Source organism: Pseudophryne corroboree, unplaced genomic scaffold (assembly GCF_028390025.1).
Source record: "Pseudophryne corroboree isolate aPseCor3 unplaced genomic scaffold, aPseCor3.hap2 scaffold_801, whole genome shotgun sequence".
Taxonomy (NCBI): Eukaryota; Metazoa; Chordata; class Amphibia; order Anura; family Myobatrachidae; genus Pseudophryne; species Pseudophryne corroboree.
The window spans coordinates 78,029-98,404 of record NW_026970380.1 but is presented as its reverse complement, the minus strand read 5'-3'; the positions used below and the strand labels follow the sequence as shown (position 1 = coordinate 98,404).

At 37.6% G+C, this 20,376-nt stretch overlaps 16 non-coding genes across 16 annotated transcripts; all 16 read left to right on the top strand.

The window, feature by feature from the left end:
• Window positions 1-519: 519 nt before the first annotated feature.
• TRNAF-GAA (transfer RNA phenylalanine (anticodon GAA)) lies at window positions 520-592 on the top strand. Its single transcript has one exon. It is a non-coding gene; the product is annotated as a tRNA-Phe (tRNA).
• Window positions 593-2,275: 1,683 nt separating this feature from the next.
• TRNAF-GAA (transfer RNA phenylalanine (anticodon GAA)) lies at window positions 2,276-2,348 on the top strand. Its single transcript has one exon. It is a non-coding gene; the product is annotated as a tRNA-Phe (tRNA).
• An 814-nt stretch (window positions 2,349-3,162) lies between these two features.
• On the top strand, window positions 3,163-3,235 carry TRNAF-GAA (transfer RNA phenylalanine (anticodon GAA)). Its single transcript has one exon. It is a non-coding gene; the product is annotated as a tRNA-Phe (tRNA).
• Window positions 3,236-4,918: 1,683 nt separating this feature from the next.
• TRNAF-GAA (transfer RNA phenylalanine (anticodon GAA)) lies at window positions 4,919-4,991 on the top strand. The gene has a single exon. It is a non-coding gene; the product is annotated as a tRNA-Phe (tRNA).
• Window positions 4,992-5,803: 812 nt separating this feature from the next.
• TRNAF-GAA (transfer RNA phenylalanine (anticodon GAA)) lies at window positions 5,804-5,876 on the top strand. The gene has a single exon. It is a non-coding gene; the product is annotated as a tRNA-Phe (tRNA).
• An 814-nt stretch (window positions 5,877-6,690) lies between these two features.
• TRNAF-GAA (transfer RNA phenylalanine (anticodon GAA)) lies at window positions 6,691-6,763 on the top strand. Its single transcript has one exon. It is a non-coding gene; the product is annotated as a tRNA-Phe (tRNA).
• Window positions 6,764-8,446: 1,683 nt separating this feature from the next.
• Window positions 8,447-8,519, top strand: TRNAF-GAA (transfer RNA phenylalanine (anticodon GAA)). Its single transcript has one exon. It is a non-coding gene; the product is annotated as a tRNA-Phe (tRNA).
• Window positions 8,520-9,333: 814 nt separating this feature from the next.
• Window positions 9,334-9,406, top strand: TRNAF-GAA (transfer RNA phenylalanine (anticodon GAA)). The gene has a single exon. It is a non-coding gene; the product is annotated as a tRNA-Phe (tRNA).
• Window positions 9,407-11,089: 1,683 nt separating this feature from the next.
• Window positions 11,090-11,162, top strand: TRNAF-GAA (transfer RNA phenylalanine (anticodon GAA)). Its single transcript has one exon. It is a non-coding gene; the product is annotated as a tRNA-Phe (tRNA).
• An 814-nt stretch (window positions 11,163-11,976) lies between these two features.
• On the top strand, window positions 11,977-12,049 carry TRNAF-GAA (transfer RNA phenylalanine (anticodon GAA)). The gene has a single exon. It is a non-coding gene; the product is annotated as a tRNA-Phe (tRNA).
• Window positions 12,050-13,732: 1,683 nt separating this feature from the next.
• Window positions 13,733-13,805, top strand: TRNAF-GAA (transfer RNA phenylalanine (anticodon GAA)). Its single transcript has one exon. It is a non-coding gene; the product is annotated as a tRNA-Phe (tRNA).
• Window positions 13,806-14,619: 814 nt separating this feature from the next.
• On the top strand, window positions 14,620-14,692 carry TRNAF-GAA (transfer RNA phenylalanine (anticodon GAA)). Its single transcript has one exon. It is a non-coding gene; the product is annotated as a tRNA-Phe (tRNA).
• Window positions 14,693-16,375: 1,683 nt separating this feature from the next.
• Window positions 16,376-16,448, top strand: TRNAF-GAA (transfer RNA phenylalanine (anticodon GAA)). The gene has a single exon. It is a non-coding gene; the product is annotated as a tRNA-Phe (tRNA).
• Window positions 16,449-17,262: 814 nt separating this feature from the next.
• TRNAF-GAA (transfer RNA phenylalanine (anticodon GAA)) lies at window positions 17,263-17,335 on the top strand. The gene has a single exon. It is a non-coding gene; the product is annotated as a tRNA-Phe (tRNA).
• Window positions 17,336-19,018: 1,683 nt separating this feature from the next.
• On the top strand, window positions 19,019-19,091 carry TRNAF-GAA (transfer RNA phenylalanine (anticodon GAA)). The gene has a single exon. It is a non-coding gene; the product is annotated as a tRNA-Phe (tRNA).
• An 814-nt stretch (window positions 19,092-19,905) lies between these two features.
• On the top strand, window positions 19,906-19,978 carry TRNAF-GAA (transfer RNA phenylalanine (anticodon GAA)). The gene has a single exon. It is a non-coding gene; the product is annotated as a tRNA-Phe (tRNA).
• Window positions 19,979-20,376: the final 398 nt, after the last annotated feature.

Below are 20,376 nucleotides of genomic sequence, written 5' to 3'. Positions count from 1 at the left end.
AAGCATTTTATGTTATTTCAGTTTGCAAAATCTTTAGCTCCTAAAAAAAGACATTCTTATCAGTATAGCTTGCCAAAATAGCTCAGTTGTGAGAGCAATAGACTGAAGACCTTAAAATCCCTAGTGCGATCGTGGGTTTCCACATGTTTGGGTGTTTGCAGTTTGTTACTGAGTAGCAATTCAGCAAAAAGAAATTTAGCAGCAGAAACTTTCATTTTCAGGTTTCGCCCTCTAGGACACTTGATGTTCTTTCAGTTTGCCTTATCTTAAACACCAAAAAAGACTTTCTAAACGTCAGACTTACACGCAATATCTCTTTTGTGAGAGCATTAAACTGAAGATCTAAAGGTCCTGGGTTTGATCCCAGGATTCGGCATGTTTAGTTGCTGTATTTTTGTTACAGAATAGCAATTTACCAGCAGAATCTTTCATTATCAGGTGTTGTTCATCAAGAACACTTAATGCTCTTTTTTTTCCCAGCCTAAAACCCCAAATACGGCTTGACATCTTTCTCAATTAGCCGAAATAGCTCAGTTGGGAGAGCTTTAGACTGAAGATCTAAAGGTCCCTGGTTCGATCCTGGGTTTCTGCATATTTAGTTGCTGTTTTTTTGTTACAGAATAGCAATTTAGCAGCAGAAACTGCCGTGTTCAGGTTCTGGTCTTCAAGATCATTTCATGTTATTACAGTTTGCATTATTATTAGCCCCAATAAAAGAATTTCTTATTAGTAGAGCTTGGCGAAATAGCTCAGTTGTGAGAACATTAGACTGAAGATCTAAGGGTGTCTTGTTCAATCCTGGGGTTTAGCATGGTTGGGTGTTTGCTTTTGCTACTGAATAACAATTTAGCAGCAAAAATTGTTGTTTTCAGTTTTTGATCTTGAAAAACATTTTATGTTATTTCAGTTTGCAAAATCTTTAGCTCCAAAAAAAGACATTTTTATCAGTATAGCTTGCCAAAATAGCTCAGTTGTGAGAGCAATAGACTGAAGACCTTAAAATCCCTAGTACGATCGTGGGTTTCCACATGTTTGGGTGTTTGCATTTTGTTACTGAGTAGCAATTCAGCAAAAAGAAATTTAGCAGCAGAAACGTTTATTTTCAGGTTTTGCCCTCTAGGACACTTGATGTTCTTTCAGTTTGCCTTATCTTAAACACCAAAAAAGACTTTCCAAATGTCAGACGTAGCTGCAATAGCTCATTTGGGAGACCATTAGACTGAAGATCTATAAGTCCCTGGTTCGATCTCGGGTTTCGGCATGTTTAGTAGCTGTATTTTTGTTACAGAATAGCAATTTACCAGCAGATTCTTTCATTATAAGGTGTTGCTCTTCATGAACACTTGATGCTCTTTTTTCCCAACCTAAAACCCCAAATACAACTTCACATCTGTCACAATTAGCCAAAGTAGCTCAGTTGGGAGAGCGTCAGACTGAAGATCTAAAGGTCCCGGGTTTCGGCATATTTAGTTGCTGTTTTTTTTGTTACAGAATAGCAATTTAGCAGCAGAAACTGCCGTGTTCAGGTTCTGGTCTTCAAGAACATTTCATGTTATTACAGTTTGCATTATTATTAGCCCCAATAAAATAATTTCTTATTAGTAGAGCTTGGCGAAATAGCTCAGTTGTGAGAACATTAGACTGCAGATCTAAGGGTGTCTTGTTCAATCCTGGGGTTTAGCATGGTTGGGTGTTTGCTTTTGCTACTGAATAGCAATTTAGCAGCAAAAGCTGTTGTTTTCAGTTTTTGATCTTGAAAAACATATTATGTTATTTCAGTTTGCAAAATCTTTAGCTCCAAAAAAAGACATTTTTATCAGTATAGCTTGCCAAAATAGCTCAGTTGTGAGAGCAATAGACTGAAGACCTTAAAATCCCTAGTACGATCGTGGGTTTCCACATGTTTGGGTGTTTGCATTTTGTTACTCAGTAGCAATTTAGCAAAAAGAAATTTAGCAGCAGAAACTTTTATTTTCAGGTTTCGCCCTCTAGGACACTTGATGTCCTTTCAGTTTGCCTTATCTTAAACACCAAAAAAGACTTTCCAAATGTCAGATGTAGCTGCAATAGCTCATTTGTGAGAGCATTAGACTGAAGATCTATAAGTCCCTGGTTCGATCCCGGGTTTCGGCATGTTTAGTAGCTGTATTTTTGTTACAGAATAGCAATTTACCAGCAGAATCTTTCATTATAAGGTGTTGCTCTTCAAGAACACTTGATGCTCTTTTTTTCCCAACCTAAAACCCCAAATACGACTTCACATCTGTCGCAATTAGCCGAAGTAGCTCAGTTGGGAGAGCGTTAGACTGAAGATCTAAAGGTCCCTGGTTCGATCCTGGGTTTCGGCATATTTAGTTGCTGTTTTTTTTGTTACAGAATAGCAATTTAGCAGCAGAAACTGCCGTGTTCAGGTTCTGGTCTTCAAGAACATTTCATGTTATTACAGTTTGCATTATTATTAGCCCCAATAAAAGAATTTCTTATTAGTAGAGCTTGGCGAAATAGCTCAGTTGTGACAACATTAGACTGAAGATCTAAGGGTGTCTTGTTCAATCCTGGGGTTTAGCATGGTTGGGTGTTTGCTTTTGCTACTGAATAGCAATTTAGCAGCAAAAACTGTTGTGTTCAGGTTTTGATCTTGAAAAGCATTTTATGTTATTTCAGTTTGCAAAATCTTTAGCTCCTAAAAAAAGACATTCTTATCAGTATAGCTTGCCAAAATAGCTCAGTTGTGAGAGCAATAGACTGAAGACCTTAAAATCCCTAGTACGATCGTGGGTTTCCACATGTTTGGGTGTTTGCAGTTTGTTACTGAGTAGCAATTCAGCAAAAAGAAATTTAGCAGCAGAAACTTTCATTTTCAGGTTTCGCCCTCTAGGACACTTGATGTTCTTTCAGTTTGCCTTATCTTAAACACCAAAAAAGACTTTCTAAACGTCAGACTTACACGCAATATCTCTTTTGTGAGAGCATTAAACTGAAGATCTAAAGGTCCTGGGTTTGATCCCAGGATTCGGCATGTTTAGTTGCTGTATTTTTGTTACAGAATAGCAATTTACCAGCAGAATCTTTCATTATCAGGTGTTGTTCATCAAGAACACTTAATGCTCTTTTTTTTCCCAGCCTAAAACCCCAAATACGGCTTGACATCTTTCTCAATTAGCCGAAATAGCTCAGTTGGGAGAGCTTTAGACTGAAGATCTAAAGGTCCCTGGTTCGATCCTGGGTTTCTGCATATTTAGTTGCTGTTTTTTTGTTACAGAATAGCAATTTAGCAGCAGAAACTGCCGTGTTCAGGTTCTGGTCTTCAAGATCATTTCATGTTATTACAGTTTGCATTATTATTAGCCCCAATAAAAGAATTTCTTATTAGTAGAGCTTGGCGAAATAGCTCAGTTGTGAGAACATTAGACTGAAGATCTAAGGGTGTCTTGTTCAATCCTGGGGTTTAGCATGGTTGGGTGTTTGCTTTTGCTACTGAATAACAATTTAGCAGCAAAAATTGTTGTTTTCAGTTTTTGATCTTGAAAAACATTTTATGTTATTTCAGTTTGCAAAATCTTTAGCTCCAAAAAAAGACATTTTTATCAGTATAGCTTGCCAAAATAGCTCAGTTGTGAGAGCAATAGACTGAAGACCTTAAAATCCCTAGTACGATCGTGGGTTTCCACATGTTTGGGTGTTTGCATTTTGTTACTGAGTAGCAATTCAGCAAAAAGAAATTTAGCAGCAGAAACGTTTATTTTCAGGTTTTGCCCTCTAGGACACTTGATGTTCTTTCAGTTTGCCTTATCTTAAACACCAAAAAAGACTTTCCAAATGTCAGACGTAGCTGCAATAGCTCATTTGGGAGACCATTAGACTGAAGATCTATAAGTCCCTGGTTCGATCTCGGGTTTCGGCATGTTTAGTAGCTGTATTTTTGTTACAGAATAGCAATTTACCAGCAGATTCTTTCATTATAAGGTGTTGCTCTTCATGAACACTTGATGCTCTTTTTTCCCAACCTAAAACCCCAAATACAACTTCACATCTGTCACAATTAGCCAAAGTAGCTCAGTTGGGAGAGCGTCAGACTGAAGATCTAAAGGTCCCGGGTTTCGGCATATTTAGTTGCTGTTTTTTTTGTTACAGAATAGCAATTTAGCAGCAGAAACTGCCGTGTTCAGGTTCTGGTCTTCAAGAACATTTCATGTTATTACAGTTTGCATTATTATTAGCCCCAATAAAAGAATTTCTTATTAGTAGAGCTTGGCGAAATAGCTCAGTTGTGAGAACATTAGACTGCAGATCTAAGGGTGTCTTGTTCAATCCTGGGGTTTAGCATGGTTGGGTGTTTGCTTTTGCTACTGAATAGCAATTTAGCAGCAAAAGCTGTTGTTTTCAGTTTTTGATCTTGAAAAACATATTATGTTATTTCAGTTTGCAAAATCTTTAGCTCCAAAAAAAGACATTTTTATCAGTATAGCTTGCCAAAATAGCTCAGTTGTGAGAGCAATAGACTGAAGACCTTAAAATCCCTAGTACGATCGTGGGTTTCCACATGTTTGGGTGTTTGCATTTTGTTACTCAGTAGCAATTTAGCAAAAAGAAATTTAGCAGCAGAAACTTTTATTTTCAGGTTTCGCCCTCTAGGACACTTGATGTCCTTTCAGTTTGCCTTATCTTAAACACCAAAAAAGACTTTCCAAATGTCAGATGTAGCTGCAATAGCTCATTTGTGAGAGCATTAGACTGAAGATCTATAAGTCCCTGGTTCGATCCCGGGTTTCGGCATGTTTAGTAGCTGTATTTTTGTTACAGAATAGCAATTTACCAGCAGAATCTTTCATTATAAGGTGTTGCTCTTCAAGAACACTTGATGCTCTTTTTTTCCCAACCTAAAACCCCAAATACGACTTCACATCTGTCGCAATTAGCCGAAGTAGCTCAGTTGGGAGAGCGTTAGACTGAAGATCTAAAGGTCCCTGGTTCGATCCTGGGTTTCGGCATATTTAGTTGCTGTTTTTTTTGTTACAGAATAGCAATTTAGCAGCAGAAACTGCCGTGTTCAGGTTCTGGTCTTCAAGAACATTTCATGTTATTACAGTTTGCATTATTATTAGCCCCAATAAAAGAATTTCTTATTAGTAGAGCTTGGCGAAATAGCTCAGTTGTGACAACATTAGACTGAAGATCTAAGGGTGTCTTGTTCAATCCTGGGGTTTAGCATGGTTGGGTGTTTGCTTTTGCTACTGAATAGCAATTTAGCAGCAAAAGCTGTTGTTTTCAGTTTTTGATCTTGAAAAACATATTATGTTATTTCAGTTTGCAAAATCTTTAGCTCCAAAAAAAGACATTTTTATCAGTATAGCTTGCCAAAATAGCTCAGTTGTGAGAGCAATAGACTGAAGACCTTAAAATCCCTAGTACGATCGTGGGTTTCCACATGTTTGGGTGTTTGCATTTTGTTACTCAGTAGCAATTTAGCAAAAAGAAATTTAGCAGCAGAAACTTTTATTTTCAGGTTTCGCCCTCTAGGACACTTGATGTCCTTTCAGTTTGCCTTATCTTAAACACCAAAAAAGACTTTCCAAATGTCAGATGTAGCTGCAATAGCTCATTTGTGAGAGCATTAGACTGAAGATCTATAAGTCCCTGGTTCGATCCCGGGTTTCGGCATGTTTAGTAGCTGTATTTTTGTTACAGAATAGCAATTTACCAGCAGAATCTTTCATTATAAGGTGTTGCTCTTCAAGAACACTTGATGCTCTTTTTTTCCCAACCTAAAACCCCAAATACGACTTCACATCTGTCGCAATTAGCCGAAGTAGCTCAGTTGGGAGAGCGTTAGACTGAAGATCTAAAGGTCCCTGGTTCGATCCTGGGTTTCGGCATATTTAGTTGCTGTTTTTTTTGTTACAGAATAGCAATTTAGCAGCAGAAACTGCCGTGTTCAGGTTCTGGTCTTCAAGAACATTTCATGTTATTACAGTTTGCATTATTATTAGCCCCAATAAAAGAATTTCTTATTAGTAGAGCTTGGCGAAATAGCTCAGTTGTGACAACATTAGACTGAAGATCTAAGGGTGTCTTGTTCAATCCTGGGGTTTAGCATGGTTGGGTGTTTGCTTTTGCTACTGAATAGCAATTTAGCAGCAAAAACTGTTGTGTTCAGGTTTTGATCTTGAAAAGCATTTTATGTTATTTCAGTTTGCAAAATCTTTAGCTCCTAAAAAAAGACATTCTTATCAGTATAGCTTGCCAAAATAGCTCAGTTGTGAGAGCAATAGACTGAAGACCTTAAAATCCCTAGTGCGATCGTGGGTTTCCACATGTTTGGGTGTTTGCAGTTTGTTACTGAGTAGCAATTCAGCAAAAAGAAATTTAGCAGCAGAAACTTTCATTTTCAGGTTTCGCCCTCTAGGACACTTGATGTTCTTTCAGTTTGCCTTATCTTAAACACCAAAAAAGACTTTCTAAACGTCAGACTTACACGCAATATCTCTTTTGTGAGAGCATTAAACTGAAGATCTAAAGGTCCTGGGTTTGATCCCAGGATTCGGCATGTTTAGTTGCTGTATTTTTGTTACAGAATAGCAATTTACCAGCAGAATCTTTCATTATCAGGTGTTGTTCATCAAGAACACTTAATGCTCTTTTTTTTCCCAGCCTAAAACCCCAAATACGGCTTGACATCTTTCTCAATTAGCCGAAATAGCTCAGTTGGGAGAGCTTTAGACTGAAGATCTAAAGGTCCCTGGTTCGATCCTGGGTTTCTGCATATTTAGTTGCTGTTTTTTTGTTACAGAATAGCAATTTAGCAGCAGAAACTGCCGTGTTCAGGTTCTGGTCTTCAAGATCATTTCATGTTATTACAGTTTGCATTATTATTAGCCCCAATAAAAGAATTTCTTATTAGTAGAGCTTGGCGAAATAGCTCAGTTGTGAGAACATTAGACTGAAGATCTAAGGGTGTCTTGTTCAATCCTGGGGTTTAGCATGGTTGGGTGTTTGCTTTTGCTACTGAATAACAATTTAGCAGCAAAAATTGTTGTTTTCAGTTTTTGATCTTGAAAAACATTTTATGTTATTTCAGTTTGCAAAATCTTTAGCTCCAAAAAAAGACATTTTTATCAGTATAGCTTGCCAAAATAGCTCAGTTGTGAGAGCAATAGACTGAAGACCTTAAAATCCCTAGTACGATCGTGGGTTTCCACATGTTTGGGTGTTTGCATTTTGTTACTGAGTAGCAATTCAGCAAAAAGAAATTTAGCAGCAGAAACGTTTATTTTCAGGTTTTGCCCTCTAGGACACTTGATGTTCTTTCAGTTTGCCTTATCTTAAACACCAAAAAAGACTTTCCAAATGTCAGACGTAGCTGCAATAGCTCATTTGGGAGACCATTAGACTGAAGATCTATAAGTCCCTGGTTCGATCTCGGGTTTCGGCATGTTTAGTAGCTGTATTTTTGTTACAGAATAGCAATTTACCAGCAGATTCTTTCATTATAAGGTGTTGCTCTTCATGAACACTTGATGCTCTTTTTTCCCAACCTAAAACCCCAAATACAACTTCACATCTGTCACAATTAGCCAAAGTAGCTCAGTTGGGAGAGCGTCAGACTGAAGATCTAAAGGTCCCGGGTTTCGGCATATTTAGTTGCTGTTTTTTTTGTTACAGAATAGCAATTTAGCAGCAGAAACTGCCGTGTTCAGGTTCTGGTCTTCAAGAACATTTCATGTTATTACAGTTTGCATTATTATTAGCCCCAATAAAATAATTTCTTATTAGTAGAGCTTGGCGAAATAGCTCAGTTGTGAGAACATTAGACTGCAGATCTAAGGGTGTCTTGTTCAATCCTGGGGTTTAGCATGGTTGGGTGTTTGCTTTTGCTACTGAATAGCAATTTAGCAGCAAAAGCTGTTGTTTTCAGTTTTTGATCTTGAAAAACATATTATGTTATTTCAGTTTGCAAAATCTTTAGCTCCAAAAAAAGACATTTTTATCAGTATAGCTTGCCAAAATAGCTCAGTTGTGAGAGCAATAGACTGAAGACCTTAAAATCCCTAGTACGATCGTGGGTTTCCACATGTTTGGGTGTTTGCATTTTGTTACTCAGTAGCAATTTAGCAAAAAGAAATTTAGCAGCAGAAACTTTTATTTTCAGGTTTCGCCCTCTAGGACACTTGATGTCCTTTCAGTTTGCCTTATCTTAAACACCAAAAAAGACTTTCCAAATGTCAGATGTAGCTGCAATAGCTCATTTGTGAGAGCATTAGACTGAAGATCTATAAGTCCCTGGTTCGATCCCGGGTTTCGGCATGTTTAGTAGCTGTATTTTTGTTACAGAATAGCAATTTACCAGCAGAATCTTTCATTATAAGGTGTTGCTCTTCAAGAACACTTGATGCTCTTTTTTTCCCAACCTAAAACCCCAAATACGACTTCACATCTGTCGCAATTAGCCGAAGTAGCTCAGTTGGGAGAGCGTTAGACTGAAGATCTAAAGGTCCCTGGTTCGATCCTGGGTTTCGGCATATTTAGTTGCTGTTTTTTTTGTTACAGAATAGCAATTTAGCAGCAGAAACTGCCGTGTTCAGGTTCTGGTCTTCAAGAACATTTCATGTTATTACAGTTTGCATTATTATTAGCCCCAATAAAAGAATTTCTTATTAGTAGAGCTTGGCGAAATAGCTCAGTTGTGACAACATTAGACTGAAGATCTAAGGGTGTCTTGTTCAATCCTGGGGTTTAGCATGGTTGGGTGTTTGCTTTTGCTACTGAATAGCAATTTAGCAGCAAAAACTGTTGTGTTCAGGTTTTGATCTTGAAAAGCATTTTATGTTATTTCAGTTTGCAAAATCTTTAGCTCCTAAAAAAAGACATTCTTATCAGTATAGCTTGCCAAAATAGCTCAGTTGTGAGAGCAATAGACTGAAGACCTTAAAATCCCTAGTACGATCGTGGGTTTCCACATGTTTGGGTGTTTGCAGTTTGTTACTGAGTAGCAATTCAGCAAAAAGAAATTTAGCAGCAGAAACTTTCATTTTCAGGTTTCGCCCTCTAGGACACTTGATGTTCTTTCAGTTTGCCTTATCTTAAACACCAAAAAAGACTTTCTAAACGTCAGACTTACACGCAATATCTCTTTTGTGAGAGCATTAAACTGAAGATCTAAAGGTCCTGGGTTTGATCCCAGGATTCGGCATGTTTAGTTGCTGTATTTTTGTTACAGAATAGCAATTTACCAGCAGAATCTTTCATTATCAGGTGTTGTTCATCAAGAACACTTAATGCTCTTTTTTTTCCCAGCCTAAAACCCCAAATACGGCTTGACATCTTTCTCAATTAGCCGAAATAGCTCAGTTGGGAGAGCTTTAGACTGAAGATCTAAAGGTCCCTGGTTCGATCCTGGGTTTCTGCATATTTAGTTGCTGTTTTTTTGTTACAGAATAGCAATTTAGCAGCAGAAACTGCCGTGTTCAGGTTCTGGTCTTCAAGATCATTTCATGTTATTACAGTTTGCATTATTATTAGCCCCAATAAAAGAATTTCTTATTAGTAGAGCTTGGCGAAATAGCTCAGTTGTGAGAACATTAGACTGAAGATCTAAGGGTGTCTTGTTCAATCCTGGGGTTTAGCATGGTTGGGTGTTTGCTTTTGCTACTGAATAACAATTTAGCAGCAAAAATTGTTGTTTTCAGTTTTTGATCTTGAAAAACATTTTATGTTATTTCAGTTTGCAAAATCTTTAGCTCCAAAAAAAGACATTTTTATCAGTATAGCTTGCCAAAATAGCTCAGTTGTGAGAGCAATAGACTGAAGACCTTAAAATCCCTAGTACGATCGTGGGTTTCCACATGTTTGGGTGTTTGCATTTTGTTACTGAGTAGCAATTCAGCAAAAAGAAATTTAGCAGCAGAAACGTTTATTTTCAGGTTTTGCCCTCTAGGACACTTGATGTTCTTTCAGTTTGCCTTATCTTAAACACCAAAAAAGACTTTCCAAATGTCAGACGTAGCTGCAATAGCTCATTTGGGAGACCATTAGACTGAAGATCTATAAGTCCCTGGTTCGATCTCGGGTTTCGGCATGTTTAGTAGCTGTATTTTTGTTACAGAATAGCAATTTACCAGCAGATTCTTTCATTATAAGGTGTTGCTCTTCATGAACACTTGATGCTCTTTTTTCCCAACCTAAAACCCCAAATACAACTTCACATCTGTCACAATTAGCCAAAGTAGCTCAGTTGGGAGAGCGTCAGACTGAAGATCTAAAGGTCCCGGGTTTCGGCATATTTAGTTGCTGTTTTTTTTGTTACAGAATAGCAATTTAGCAGCAGAAACTGCCGTGTTCAGGTTCTGGTCTTCAAGAACATTTCATGTTATTACAGTTTGCATTATTATTAGCCCCAATAAAAGAATTTCTTATTAGTAGAGCTTGGCGAAATAGCTCAGTTGTGAGAACATTAGACTGCAGATCTAAGGGTGTCTTGTTCAATCCTGGGGTTTAGCATGGTTGGGTGTTTGCTTTTGCTACTGAATAGCAATTTAGCAGCAAAAGCTGTTGTTTTCAGTTTTTGATCTTGAAAAACATATTATGTTATTTCAGTTTGCAAAATCTTTAGCTCCAAAAAAAGACATTTTTATCAGTATAGCTTGCCAAAATAGCTCAGTTGTGAGAGCAATAGACTGAAGACCTTAAAATCCCTAGTACGATCGTGGGTTTCCACATGTTTGGGTGTTTGCATTTTGTTACTCAGTAGCAATTTAGCAAAAAGAAATTTAGCAGCAGAAACTTTTATTTTCAGGTTTCGCCCTCTAGGACACTTGATGTCCTTTCAGTTTGCCTTATCTTAAACACCAAAAAAGACTTTCCAAATGTCAGATGTAGCTGCAATAGCTCATTTGTGAGAGCATTAGACTGAAGATCTATAAGTCCCTGGTTCGATCCCGGGTTTCGGCATGTTTAGTAGCTGTATTTTTGTTACAGAATAGCAATTTACCAGCAGAATCTTTCATTATAAGGTGTTGCTCTTCAAGAACACTTGATGCTCTTTTTTTCCCAACCTAAAACCCCAAATACGACTTCACATCTGTCGCAATTAGCCGAAGTAGCTCAGTTGGGAGAGCGTTAGACTGAAGATCTAAAGGTCCCTGGTTCGATCCTGGGTTTCGGCATATTTAGTTGCTGTTTTTTTTGTTACAGAATAGCAATTTAGCAGCAGAAACTGCCGTGTTCAGGTTCTGGTCTTCAAGAACATTTCATGTTATTACAGTTTGCATTATTATTAGCCCCAATAAAAGAATTTCTTATTAGTAGAGCTTGGCGAAATAGCTCAGTTGTGACAACATTAGACTGAAGATCTAAGGGTGTCTTGTTCAATCCTGGGGTTTAGCATGGTTGGGTGTTTGCTTTTGCTACTGAATAGCAATTTAGCAGCAAAAACTGTTGTGTTCAGGTTTTGATCTTGAAAAGCATTTTATGTTATTTCAGTTTGCAAAATCTTTAGCTCCTAAAAAAAGACATTCTTATCAGTATAGCTTGCCAAAATAGCTCAGTTGTGAGAGCAATAGACTGAAGACCTTAAAATCCCTAGTGCGATCGTGGGTTTCCACATGTTTGGGTGTTTGCAGTTTGTTACTGAGTAGCAATTCAGCAAAAAGAAATTTAGCAGCAGAAACTTTCATTTTCAGGTTTCGCCCTCTAGGACACTTGATGTTCTTTCAGTTTGCCTTATCTTAAACACCAAAAAAGACTTTCTAAACGTCAGACTTACACGCAATATCTCTTTTGTGAGAGCATTAAACTGAAGATCTAAAGGTCCTGGGTTTGATCCCAGGATTCGGCATGTTTAGTTGCTGTATTTTTGTTACAGAATAGCAATTTACCAGCAGAATCTTTCATTATCAGGTGTTGTTCATCAAGAACACTTAATGCTCTTTTTTTTCCCAGCCTAAAACCCCAAATACGGCTTGACATCTTTCTCAATTAGCCGAAATAGCTCAGTTGGGAGAGCTTTAGACTGAAGATCTAAAGGTCCCTGGTTCGATCCTGGGTTTCTGCATATTTAGTTGCTGTTTTTTTGTTACAGAATAGCAATTTAGCAGCAGAAACTGCCGTGTTCAGGTTCTGGTCTTCAAGATCATTTCATGTTATTACAGTTTGCATTATTATTAGCCCCAATAAAAGAATTTCTTATTAGTAGAGCTTGGCGAAATAGCTCAGTTGTGAGAACATTAGACTGAAGATCTAAGGGTGTCTTGTTCAATCCTGGGGTTTAGCATGGTTGGGTGTTTGCTTTTGCTACTGAATAACAATTTAGCAGCAAAAATTGTTGTTTTCAGTTTTTGATCTTGAAAAACATTTTATGTTATTTCAGTTTGCAAAATCTTTAGCTCCAAAAAAAGACATTTTTATCAGTATAGCTTGCCAAAATAGCTCAGTTGTGAGAGCAATAGACTGAAGACCTTAAAATCCCTAGTACGATCGTGGGTTTCCACATGTTTGGGTGTTTGCATTTTGTTACTGAGTAGCAATTCAGCAAAAAGAAATTTAGCAGCAGAAACGTTTATTTTCAGGTTTTGCCCTCTAGGACACTTGATGTTCTTTCAGTTTGCCTTATCTTAAACACCAAAAAAGACTTTCCAAATGTCAGACGTAGCTGCAATAGCTCATTTGGGAGACCATTAGACTGAAGATCTATAAGTCCCTGGTTCGATCTCGGGTTTCGGCATGTTTAGTAGCTGTATTTTTGTTACAGAATAGCAATTTACCAGCAGATTCTTTCATTATAAGGTGTTGCTCTTCATGAACACTTGATGCTCTTTTTTCCCAACCTAAAACCCCAAATACAACTTCACATCTGTCACAATTAGCCAAAGTAGCTCAGTTGGGAGAGCGTCAGACTGAAGATCTAAAGGTCCCGGGTTTCGGCATATTTAGTTGCTGTTTTTTTTGTTACAGAATAGCAATTTAGCAGCAGAAACTGCCGTGTTCAGGTTCTGGTCTTCAAGAACATTTCATGTTATTACAGTTTGCATTATTATTAGCCCCAATAAAAGAATTTCTTATTAGTAGAGCTTGGCGAAATAGCTCAGTTGTGAGAACATTAGACTGCAGATCTAAGGGTGTCTTGTTCAATCCTGGGGTTTAGCATGGTTGGGTGTTTGCTTTTGCTACTGAATAGCAATTTAGCAGCAAAAGCTGTTGTTTTCAGTTTTTGATCTTGAAAAACATATTATGTTATTTCAGTTTGCAAAATCTTTAGCTCCAAAAAAAGACATTTTTATCAGTATAGCTTGCCAAAATAGCTCAGTTGTGAGAGCAATAGACTGAAGACCTTAAAATCCCTAGTACGATCGTGGGTTTCCACATGTTTGGGTGTTTGCATTTTGTTACTCAGTAGCAATTTAGCAAAAAGAAATTTAGCAGCAGAAACTTTTATTTTCAGGTTTCGCCCTCTAGGACACTTGATGTCCTTTCAGTTTGCCTTATCTTAAACACCAAAAAAGACTTTCCAAATGTCAGATGTAGCTGCAATAGCTCATTTGTGAGAGCATTAGACTGAAGATCTATAAGTCCCTGGTTCGATCCCGGGTTTCGGCATGTTTAGTAGCTGTATTTTTGTTACAGAATAGCAATTTACCAGCAGAATCTTTCATTATAAGGTGTTGCTCTTCAAGAACACTTGATGCTCTTTTTTTCCCAACCTAAAACCCCAAATACGACTTCACATCTGTCGCAATTAGCCGAAGTAGCTCAGTTGGGAGAGCGTTAGACTGAAGATCTAAAGGTCCCTGGTTCGATCCTGGGTTTCGGCATATTTAGTTGCTGTTTTTTTTGTTACAGAATAGCAATTTAGCAGCAGAAACTGCCGTGTTCAGGTTCTGGTCTTCAAGAACATTTCATGTTATTACAGTTTGCATTATTATTAGCCCCAATAAAAGAATTTCTTATTAGTAGAGCTTGGCGAAATAGCTCAGTTGTGACAACATTAGACTGAAGATCTAAGGGTGTCTTGTTCAATCCTGGGGTTTAGCATGGTTGGGTGTTTGCTTTTGCTACTGAATAGCAATTTAGCAGCAAAAACTGTTGTGTTCAGGTTTTGATCTTGAAAAGCATTTTATGTTATTTCAGTTTGCAAAATCTTTAGCTCCTAAAAAAAGACATTCTTATCAGTATAGCTTGCCAAAATAGCTCAGTTGTGAGAGCAATAGACTGAAGACCTTAAAATCCCTAGTGCGATCGTGGGTTTCCACATGTTTGGGTGTTTGCAGTTTGTTACTGAGTAGCAATTCAGCAAAAAGAAATTTAGCAGCAGAAACTTTCATTTTCAGGTTTCGCCCTCTAGGACACTTGATGTTCTTTCAGTTTGCCTTATCTTAAACACCAAAAAAGACTTTCTAAACGTCAGACTTACACGCAATATCTCTTTTGTGAGAGCATTAAACTGAAGATCTAAAGGTCCTGGGTTTGATCCCAGGATTCGGCATGTTTAGTTGCTGTATTTTTGTTACAGAATAGCAATTTACCAGCAGAATCTTTCATTATCAGGTGTTGTTCATCAAGAACACTTAATGCTCTTTTTTTTCCCAGCCTAAAACCCCAAATACGGCTTGACATCTTTCTCAATTAGCCGAAATAGCTCAGTTGGGAGAGCTTTAGACTGAAGATCTAAAGGTCCCTGGTTCGATCCTGGGTTTCTGCATATTTAGTTGCTGTTTTTTTGTTACAGAATAGCAATTTAGCAGCAGAAACTGCCGTGTTCAGGTTCTGGTCTTCAAGATCATTTCATGTTATTACAGTTTGCATTATTATTAGCCCCAATAAAAGAATTTCTTATTAGTAGAGCTTGGCGAAATAGCTCAGTTGTGAGAACATTAGACTGAAGATCTAAGGGTGTCTTGTTCAATCCTGGGGTTTAGCATGGTTGGGTGTTTGCTTTTGCTACTGAATAACAATTTAGCAGCAAAAATTGTTGTTTTCAGTTTTTGATCTTGAAAAACATTTTATGTTATTTCAGTTTGCAAAATCTTTAGCTCCAAAAAAAGACATTTTTATCAGTATAGCTTGCCAAAATAGCTCAGTTGTGAGAGCAATAGACTGAAGACCTTAAAATCCCTAGTACGATCGTGGGTTTCCACATGTTTGGGTGTTTGCATTTTGTTACTGAGTAGCAATTCAGCAAAAAGAAATTTAGCAGCAGAAACGTTTATTTTCAGGTTTTGCCCTCTAGGACACTTGATGTTCTTTCAGTTTGCCTTATCTTAAACACCAAAAAAGACTTTCCAAATGTCAGACGTAGCTGCAATAGCTCATTTGGGAGACCATTAGACTGAAGATCTATAAGTCCCTGGTTCGATCTCGGGTTTCGGCATGTTTAGTAGCTGTATTTTTGTTACAGAATAGCAATTTACCAGCAGATTCTTTCATTATAAGGTGTTGCTCTTCATGAACACTTGATGCTCTTTTTTCCCAACCTAAAACCCCAAATACAACTTCACATCTGTCACAATTAGCCAAAGTAGCTCAGTTGGGAGAGCGTCAGACTGAAGATCTAAAGGTCCCGGGTTTCGGCATATTTAGTTGCTGTTTTTTTTGTTACAGAATAGCAATTTAGCAGCAGAAACTGCCGTGTTCAGGTTCTGGTCTTCAAGAACATTTCATGTTATTACAGTTTGCATTATTATTAGCCCCAATAAAAGAATTTCTTATTAGTAGAGCTTGGCGAAATAGCTCAGTTGTGAGAACATTAGACTGCAGATCTAAGGGTGTCTTGTTCAATCCTGGGGTTTAGCATGGTTGGGTGTTTGCTTTTGCTACTGAATAGCAATTTAGCAGCAAAAGCTGTTGTTTTCAGTTTTTGATCTTGAAAAACATATTATGTTATTTCAGTTTGCAAAATCTTTAGCTCCAAAAAAAGACATTTTTATCAGTATAGCTTGCCAAAATAGCTCAGTTGTGAGAGCAATAGACTGAAGACCTTAAAATCCCTAGTACGATCGTGGGTTTCCACATGTTTGGGTGTTTGCATTTTGTTACTCAGTAGCAATTTAGCAAAAAGAAATTTAGCAGCAGAAACTTTTATTTTCAGGTTTCGCCCTCTAGGACACTTGATGTCCTTTCAGTTTGCCTTATCTTAAACACCAAAAAAGACTTTCCAAATGTCAGATGTAGCTGCAATAGCTCATTTGTGAGAGCATTAGACTGAAGATCTATAAGTCCCTGGTTCGATCCCGGGTTTCGGCATGTTTAGTAGCTGTATTTTTGTTACAGAATAGCAATTTACCAGCAGAATCTTTCATTATAAGGTGTTGCTCTTCAAGAACACTTGATGCTCTTTTTTTCCCAACCTAAAACCCCAAATACGACTTCACATCTGTCGCAATTAGCCGAAGTAGCTCAGTTGGGAGAGCGTTAGACTGAAGATCTAAAGGTCCCTGGTTCGATCCTGGGTTTCGGCATATTTAGTTGCTGTTTTTTTTGTTACAGAATAGCAATTTAGCAGCAGAAACTGCCGTGTTCAGGTTCTGGTCTTCAAGAACATTTCATGTTATTACAGTTTGCATTATTATTAGCCCCAATAAAAGAATTTCTTATTAGTAGAGCTTGGCGAAATAGCTCAGTTGTGACAACATTAGACTGAAGATCTAAGGGTGTCTTGTTCAATCCTGGGGTTTAGCATGGTTGGGTGTTTGCTTTTGCTACTGAATAGCAATTTAGCAGCAAAAACTGTTGTGTTCAGGTTTTGATCTTGAAAAGCATTTTATGTTATTTCAGTTTGCAAAATCTTTAGCTCCTAAAAAAAGACATTCTTATCAGTATAGCTTGCCAAAATAGCTCAGTTGTGAGAGCAATAGACTGAAGACCTTAAAATCCCTAGTGCGATCGTGGGTTTCCACATGTTTGGGTGTTTGCAGTTTGTTACTGAGTAGCAATTCAGCAAAAAGAAATTTAGCAGCAGAAACTTTCATTTTCAGGTTTCGCCCTCTAGGACACTTGATGTTCTTTCAGTTTGCCTTATCTTAAACACCAAAAAAGACTTTCTAAACGTCAGACTTACACGCAATATCTCTTTTGTGAGAGCATTAAACTGAAGATCTAAAGGTCCTGGGTTTGATCCCAGGATTCGGCATGTTTAGTTGCTGTATTTTTGTTACAGAATAGCAATTTACCAGCAGAATCTTTCATTATCAGGTGTTGTTCATCAAGAACACTTAATGCTCTTTTTTTTCCCAGCCTAAAACCCCAAATACGGCTTGACATCTTTCTCAATTAGCCGAAATAGCTCAGTTGGGAGAGCTTTAGACTGAAGATCTAAAGGTCCCTGGTTCGATCCTGGGTTTCTGCATATTTAGTTGCTGTTTTTTTGTTACAGAATAGCAATTTAGCAGCAGAAACTGCCGTGTTCAGGTTCTGGTCTTCAAGATCATTTCATGTTATTACAGTTTGCATTATTATTAGCCCCAATAAAAGAATTTCTTATTAGTAGAGCTTGGCGAAATAGCTCAGTTGTGAGAACATTAGACTGAAGATCTAAGGGTGTCTTGTTCAATCCTGGGGTTTAGCATGGTTGGGTGTTTGCTTTTGCTACTGAATAACAATTTAGCAGCAAAAATTGTTGTTTTCAGTTTTTGATCTTGAAAAACATTTTATGTTATTTCAGTTTGCAAAATCTTTAGCTCCAAAAAAAGACATTTTTATCAGTATAGCTTGCCAAAATAGCTCAGTTGTGAGAGCAATAGACTGAAGACCTTAAAATCCCTAGTACGATCGTGGGTTTCCACATGTTTGGGTGTTTGCATTTTGTTACTGAGTAGCAATTCAGCAAAAAGAAATTTAGCAGCAGAAACGTTTATTTTCAGGTTTTGCCCTCTAGGACACTTGATGTTCTTTCAGTTTGCCTTATCTTAAACACCAAAAAAGACTTTCCAAATGTCAGACGTAGCTGCAATAGCTCATTTGGGAGACCATTAGACTGAAGATCTATAAGTCCCTGGTTCGATCTCGGGTTTCGGCATGTTTAGTAGCTGTATTTTTGTTACAGAATAGCAATTTACCAGCAGATTCTTTCATTATAAGGTGTTGCTCTTCATGAACACTTGATGCTCTTTTTTCCCAACCTAAAACCCCAAATACAACTTCACATCTGTCACAATTAGCCAAAGTAGCTCAGTTGGGAGAGCGTCAGACTGAAGATCTAAAGGTCCCGGGTTTCGGCATATTTAGTTGCTGTTTTTTTTGTTACAGAATAGCAATTTAGCAGCAGAAACTGCCGTGTTCAGGTTCTGGTCTTCAAGAACATTTCATGTTATTACAGTTTGCATTATTATTAGCCCCAATAAAAGAATTTCTTATTAGTAGAGCTTGGCGAAATAGCTCAGTTGTGAGAACATTAGACTGCAGATCTAAGGGTGTCTTGTTCAATCCTGGGGTTTAGCATGGTTGGGTGTTTGCTTTTGCTACTGAATAGCAATTTAGCAGCAAAAGCTGTTGTTTTCAGTTTTTGATCTTGAAAAACATATTATGTTATTTCAGTTTGCAAAATCTTTAGCTCCAAAAAAAGACATTTTTATCAGTATAGCTTGCCAAAATAGCTCAGTTGTGAGAGCAATAGACTGAAGACCTTAAAATCCCTAGTACGATCGTGGGTTTCCACATGTTTGGGTGTTTGCATTTTGTTACTCAGTAGCAATTTAGCAAAAAGAAATTTAGCAGCAGAAACTTTTATTTTCAGGTTTCGCCCTCTAGGACACTTGATGTCCTTTCAGTTTGCCTTATCTTAAACACCAAAAAAGACTTTCCAAATGTCAGATGTAGCTGCAATAGCTCATTTGTGAGAGCATTAGACTGAAGATCTATAAGTCCCTGGTTCGATCCCGGGTTTCGGCATGTTTAGTAGCTGTATTTTTGTTACAGAATAGCAATTTACCAGCAGAATCTTTCATTATAAGGTGTTGCTCTTCAAGAACACTTGATGCTCTTTTTTTCCCAACCTAAAACCCCAAATACGACTTCACATCTGTCGCAATTAGCCGAAGTAGCTCAGTTGGGAGAGCGTTAGACTGAAGATCTAAAGGTCCCTGGTTCGATCCTGGGTTTCGGCATATTTAGTTGCTGTTTTTTTTGTTACAGAATAGCAATTTAGCAGCAGAAACTGCCGTGTTCAGGTTCTGGTCTTCAAGAACATTTCATGTTATTACAGTTTGCATTATTATTAGCCCCAATAAAAGAATTTCTTATTAGTAGAGCTTGGCGAAATAGCTCAGTTGTGACAACATTAGACTGAAGATCTAAGGGTGTCTTGTTCAATCCTGGGGTTTAGCATGGTTGGGTGTTTGCTTTTGCTACTGAATAGCAATTTAGCAGCAAAAACTGTTGTGTTCAGGTTTTGATCTTGAAAAGCATTTTATGTTATTTCAGTTTGCAAAATCTTTAGCTCCTAAAAAAAGACATTCTTATCAGTATAGCTTGCCAAAATAGCTCAGTTGTGAGAGCAATAGACTGAAGACCTTAAAATCCCTAGTGCGATCGTGGGTTTCCACATGTTTGGGTGTTTGCAGTTTGTTACTGAGTAGCAATTCAGCAAAAAGAAATTTAGCAGCAGAAACTTTCATTTTCAGGTTTCGCCCTCTAGGACACTTGATGTTCTTTCAGTTTGCCTTATCTTAAACACCAAAAAAGACTTTCTAAACGTCAGACTTACACGCAATATCTCTTTTGTGAGAGCATTAAACTGAAGATCTAAAGGTCCTGGGTTTGATCCCAGGATTCGGCATGTTTAGTTGCTGTATTTTTGTTACAGAATAGCAATTTACCAGCAGAATCTTTCATTATCAGGTGTTGTTCATCAAGAACACTTAATGCTCTTTTTTTTCCCAGCCTAAAACCCCAAATACGGCTTGACATCTTTCTCAATTAGCCGAAATAGCTCAGTTGGGAGAGCTTTAGACTGAAGATCTAAAGGTCCCTGGTTCGATCCTGGGTTTCTGCATATTTAGTTGCTGTTTTTTTGTTACAGAATAGCAATTTAGCAGCAGAAACTGCCGTGTTCAGGTTCTGGTCTTCAAGATCATTTCATGTTATTACAGTTTGCATTATTATTAGCCCCAATAAAAGAATTTCTTATTAGTAGAGCTTGGCGAAATAGCTCAGTTGTGAGAACATTAGACTGAAGATCTAAGGGTGTCTTGTTCAATCCTGGGGTTTAGCATGGTTGGGTGTTTGCTTTTGCTACTGAATAGCAATTTAGCAGCAAAAACTGTTGTTTTCAGTTTTTGATCTTGAAAAACATTTTATGTTATTTCAGTTTGCAAAATCTTTAGCTCCAAAAAAAGACATTCTTATCAGTATAGCTTGCCAAAATAGCTCAGTTGTGAGAGCAATAGACTG